The sequence below is a fragment of the Dermacentor andersoni genome, chromosome 9 (genome assembly GCF_023375885.2).
Source record: "Dermacentor andersoni chromosome 9, qqDerAnde1_hic_scaffold, whole genome shotgun sequence".
NCBI classification, from domain to species: domain Eukaryota; kingdom Metazoa; phylum Arthropoda; class Arachnida; order Ixodida; family Ixodidae; genus Dermacentor; species Dermacentor andersoni.
In genome coordinates, this window is record NC_092822.1 from 122,702,298 (window position 1) to 122,708,297 (window position 6,000).

Here is a 6,000-nt window from a genome sequence, read left to right on the forward strand (position 1 = left end):
GGAAGGGCACACCGACGTTGTCCCCAGGGCATTTAAGCGCGGATTATCTTCCTTCACGCTTCAAAACAATCTCCTCGTGAAGAAGAACTTTTCACCAGTCCGCACCAACTACCTTCTTGTTGTCCCGTCAGGACTTCGTCCAGAAGTATTGCACGCCCTACATGACGATCCGACCGCTGGACACCTCGGTTTTTCCCGGACACTATCGAGGATACAAGAAAAGTATTATTGGCCGCGCCTGACCGCCGACGTCGTCCGTTATGTCAGAACATGCCGAGACTGTCAGCGACGCAAGACACCGCCGACAAGGCCAGCCGGATTACTACAGCCAATCGAGCCTCCTTGCCGACCATTCCAGCAGATCGGGATGGACTTGCTGGGACCCTTTCCGACGTCAACAACCGGAAATAAGTGGATCGTCGTGGCGACAGACTACCTCACCCGCTTCGCTGAAACTAAAGCACTGCCGAAAGGTAGCGCAGCCGAAGTGGCGAAATTCTTTGTCGAAAACATCCTGCTTCGACATGGCGCCCCAGAAGTCCTCATCACCGACAGAGGAACGGCCTTTACAGCGGAGCTCACCCAAGCCATTCTGAAATACAGTCAGACAAGGCACAGGAGAACCACGGCCTACCACCCGCAGACGAATGGTCTTACGGAGCGGCTGAATAAGACCCTCGCCGACATGCTAGCGATGTACGTCGACGTCGAACACAAGACCTGGGATGCCGTCCTGCCGTACGTAACATTCGCTTACAACACGGCGGTGCAAGAAACAACACAGATCACGCCGTTTAAGCTGGTTTACGGCAGGAACCCGACGACGACGCTCGACGCCATGCTGCCCCACGTCACTGACGAAGAGAATGTTGACGTCGCTAGCTATCTCCAGCGAGCCGAAGAAGCCCGACAGCTCGCCCGCCTACGGATCAAGAACCAACAGAGGACCGACAGCCGACACTACAACCTCCGACGACGCTTTGTTGAGTACCAGCCCGGCGACCGTGTTTGGGTTTGGACCCCGATACGCCGACGAGGACTCAGTGAGAAACTACTCCTACGCTATTTCGGACCCTACAAGGTCATCCGACGTATTGGCGCTCTGGACTATGAGGTCGTGCCAGACGGCATTTCGCATTCACAGCGGCGCCGCGCACGATCTGAAGTGGTCCATGTGGTGCGCCTTAAACCCTTTTACGGACGCTGACGAACTTCGTCATTTTGTTCTTTTCTTTGCTACGAGTGCTTTTGTTTATTACCTTCGTTTGTTTGCAGCATCGGGTCGATGCTTTTTAAGAGGGGGGTATTGATACGTGTACTTATCTTTATCGGGCGACCACGTTTCGCCGCTTAACAAATGCAATCGCACAGCGCGGGACGCGCCTGCATGTATCCGACGTTTCTGGAAAGTTATCGATGCTTCTACCCGGCTGTCTGTTGTCGCCGAACCTTGTGTTATCTGATTTCATCGCGTAGCGCGAATGGTGTAGAACTTTGTGGAAAGCACGCGGGTTCAAACGATTAGTCTGGAACATTCGACGACTGCTCTATAAAAGCCGACGCGCTTGACCCGCTGAGCAGATTTTCGACGATCGCCGAGCGTGTTCGCCGCTATCGTTGTGCTATAAGTGTAGCCTGTTTTGTGGGCACAGGTTCGCCCAATAAAAGTTAGTTTTCTTGTTCACAGTATTGCTACTGTGTTCTTTCTTCAACGTCACCACCACGTGACACTATTGTCAAGCGCATTAGCATATAAACCTGGAGTAACCTGCAGGACCAGTTGACTGTTGATGGTGAGGAACATTTCCTAATGTCACTGGGCAACGAAATTATTGACTGCACTGAACGGAATGCATCTAAGAGCTCTTACTTACAAATCTAAACGTATGCCCTTTATATTTATATATTTACTTTGAGCCACCGAGTTTTTGTTACCTGTAAGGTCTGTGATTTGTCCATAGTAAGTACTGAGTTTCGTGTCTGCATTCATAATCAAGTGCTTAAGTGTATAGTGTCTTCATGTGTACGTGACGTTGTGAACTAGTCGTGTTTTTCTCAAGTATGTTCTCAAGTATGTTCGTGCTGCACTGTTTCTTCCTTTTTGTACTGTCCTTTGTGTTTTGTTTTCTGTATGCTATAGTTCCTATCTTGGAATAAATTATCTCCGTAGGAGAGGTTGTTGTGCGCCCATGCGCGGCCAGTTCTTGAGAAGCATAATTCAGTTCATGGATTTCAAATCTATAGATAGTACTGTTCAATCATAAAAAAATCCCGCAGAACCCATCTCACGATGACTGTTGACGGTAATTCGTTTAGTATTGAATCAATATCGTTGAACAACGTATTGCCACCATCGAAACGAGTTATGCATGAGGCGCGTACTGCAACGGGATTCATTTTTTCGCGTTTCCGTCGCAAAGCCTGCGCATGGCTTCCAAAATGCACGGCGTGCCCGTGTGCGCGCACGCTGAAAAACACGTCATGCTACAGCATAGCTCCTCCCTCGCACTTCTTTCTGGACGCGCTGCGCCATCTAGTGGCGCTGCCGAGAAGTCCGCGCGTAGCCTCCGAGATTAGAAACATGGCGTGCCGGTGCGTGCGAACGCTGAGAGTTGTGCCCTTACTTGCCGCACACCGCGTGGCACATACACAGTGATCCAAGTAGGCGGGAGATTCGTTGATGAGCGTCACATACCCAGTGCATTCTTGGCGCAGCTCGCTAAAGCGTAGGGGTGAAAGAGGTTCATTGAAAAGCGGCACAGACCCAGTGCATTTGTGACGCAGCCTGCTGAAGCGTCGGGTTGCTATCTTTGAGGAAGCCGTGTGACGTGGGCTCGACACTGCTCAGCACTGAATAAATTTAAGGAATTTTTTTCGTCGTTGTAGAACGGCATGGGAAATAGCAAATTCAAAGTGTCAAGATCATGTTTGCTTATCAAGCAAGCACAGTGAGTGGAAAGAAAACTTGACTGGGCGCGACGTATTTGTGGACGGGAAGAAATTGCATAGAGAACAATCAAAATTTAGTGGAATGCCTAAGTGCAGATATTAGGAGCTCCGGAAATGATGCCGAAATTATCCTGTTCAGTGACGCGAGTGGCCACATATAGAACCTAAACGATTATAACGACAACAGTGGGAAGTTAACGCTAGATCTCTGAGCAACGTAACCTGGTTATCGTGTATACGGGACCTAAATGTGATGAGCAGATCAAATAAGAAGGCGGTAATAGGCAATCGACCATCGATTACTGTCTGATGACAAGAGGAATTTTTGATAAGTTGATAGAAATGGTCACCGAAGAGGAAGGGCCTAGCAGCATAGGGAGTGACCATAAACACATCATTTTGAAATGGGATATGTAGTTGGGAAAGAGAGCAAGGAACGAAGAATGGCCAGTTCAATTTTGAACGCTAAACAAATTACAAATATAGTCACGAGAGTCGCGAAAGAACTTCGCAAATGGCCAAGCAAGGAGTGGGGAGAGCGGGGGCAGGCAAAACATGCACAGTTGCCGAAGGATTTGCCGAAGGAGTTGCCACGCCACATTTTCCGTGGGCATGGCGAAAGGGCTGTCACGAAGACTGAGCCAGCCATTCTGTTGTGACAGGTTTTCCTATGCGATGTACATATTTCGGCGCACACTTCAAGCAAGAAAACCACCATCGGCAGCTGCGAGGTATATCGCATCCAAAGACCGTCGTGGCAGCTTGCTGCTTCCGGACTGGAGCATGCGCCCGGAACAACACCGACAACGACAGTGACATATCCCAACGCAATGGCTACATAAGAGCAGTCGACACCCACAAATTCCGTGGGCATGGCGAAAGTGCTGTCATGAAGGCTGAACCGGCCATTCTGTTGTTACAGGTTAGTAAATTTGAGAAGTGCTTCAGAAGTGACAATCGGTTTATTATTGTTCTGTAATGCCCCAAAGTGTGCGCTTCTTGTGCCTTGGAATGTGTTTCTATGTTGCTGATGCTGTCTGGTGATGTGGAGCTTAATCCTGGTCCCAAAAGAGTTGAAGAAATGCTCGCGGAAATTTCGGAAGGGCAAAAACTAATGAGTGAGGATATAAAACAAGTAAGGACACAGGCTCCCTTTTGTAACTAGTTAAAGGTCATAAACAAGAAGATAACGGAAATGGAATTGACCATGAGGGCTGTAAAGGAAAATGAAGAGAAAATAGAGCGCCCTCAAACAGAAATTAACATAGGTAGTTCTCTACAGTACAGCCAAGAAATAGTGGTTGATTTAGAAGATCCAAGTCGTAGAAATAACTTAATTGTCTTCGGAATAACAGAAAGCACTAGTGAAACGAATGCTGAATTAAAAACGAAAGTTCTGCGTGATGTATATGAGGAGAAACTTGAAGCGAAAGTCAGCACAGTTGAAAGAATTCACAGATCTGCGAGACAGCTTATGAATAAATGTCGACCAGTTATTGTAAGACGTTTTTCATTACAACGAAAGGTTGAAACTATTCCAAACTGAAAAGAAGCTAAAGGGCAGCAGCACCTCAGTTGCAGATGACTTTTCTTAGGTGACGCTACGAAAGCGTAAGGACCTTTGGGAAAGTGCGAAAGCTGGAAAGGACAAGTAATGAAGGTTTGCCTCGTGCGTGATAAAATTTTTATCGACGACGACACGTTTATCTGGGACGAAGAAAAAAGTGCCCAAAGAAGATGGGTAAGAGGGTCAAGCTCGCGTACAACAGAGTGACAAAGGGAAAACAAACCCAGGGATTTTAATTTGATCAATATCAACGTTCGTAGCCTGGCAAACAAGACTGTAGAACTTGAACACCTTTTGCAGTACAAGCCAGATGTTGTTGTTGTCACAGAAACTTAGCTACGCCCCGAAATAAAAGACTGTGGATTAATCCCCCCCCCCCCCTCCCCGAGTTACATCATGATCCGCAAGGACCGCGAAACGCGTAGTGGAGGCGTAGCAGTTGTTTGTAAAGAAGACATTGAGCTGATCGTTTTGGATGACTGCCCTAATGCTGAAAGTATTTGGCGCAGAACAGTGTTTCTAGGCGTTCCTTCTATCATTTCAGCTGTCTATCGACCTCCGGATGCTCCTCTTTCATTTTTTACGATGCCTTCAAGATTATATGTGCAACAATGTTTCCCTTTACACCCGCGTCATTATTGCAGGAGATTTCAATTTACCGGGAATAGATTGGGCTGATCTTGCAGTGGGCACAATAGATGTTGCACATCGTGAAGCTTGGTTAAACTTCACTTTCAGTTACGACCTCACGCAAATGGTTCCTGAAACTACTAGAGTTACACAGACCTCGGAATCCTTACTTGGTTTTGTGCTCATTTCAAGCAATGTACCAGATTGTAGTGTTTCCGTCAAAGACGGACTTTCTGATCATAAACTGGTTATGCTGAAGTTGAAGTTGAAGTTTATTTACATCGCCAAAAAATCAACGATGCGGGTAGGCCCTGGCAAAAAGTGAACACAATCACTTGAGGGACGCCCGAGCCCCCCTGTACAAGGCATACAGCGAAAACGTAAAGTGTAAAAGTCATAGTAACACTCTGGCTATTTAACAAGGGCAATAATATCTCGTATATGCATGAGTTTGTGGACAAAGCATAAACAGAAAAAACACAGCATAATAGTAAGAAAAAAAAACACAGACATGCATAGCAGCAAGATACGAAAAAAAAATAATACATGAACGCGGCTTTCAAAAAGAAGATATTAGTGAATTAGTGCACTTCTCATGTCAACAAGTGAACATGTTTCAGGAATTATACCCCTTGACAATAATTTATTTAAAACAGTGGGCAGGCTATGTCGGAGCATCTGTTGCCCGTACATTGTACGGGAGAAGGGAATGTGCCAAATTTCTTTTCTGCGAAAGGAGTATTCTGAAAGATTTTGAAAAAAGATTTTGTGTAAAGGCAGCCCTCCCGACGAACAATTCAAGGAGACCCAACTACATGTATAAGATATTATAGTAACGCCGTCGATGTTAGCAC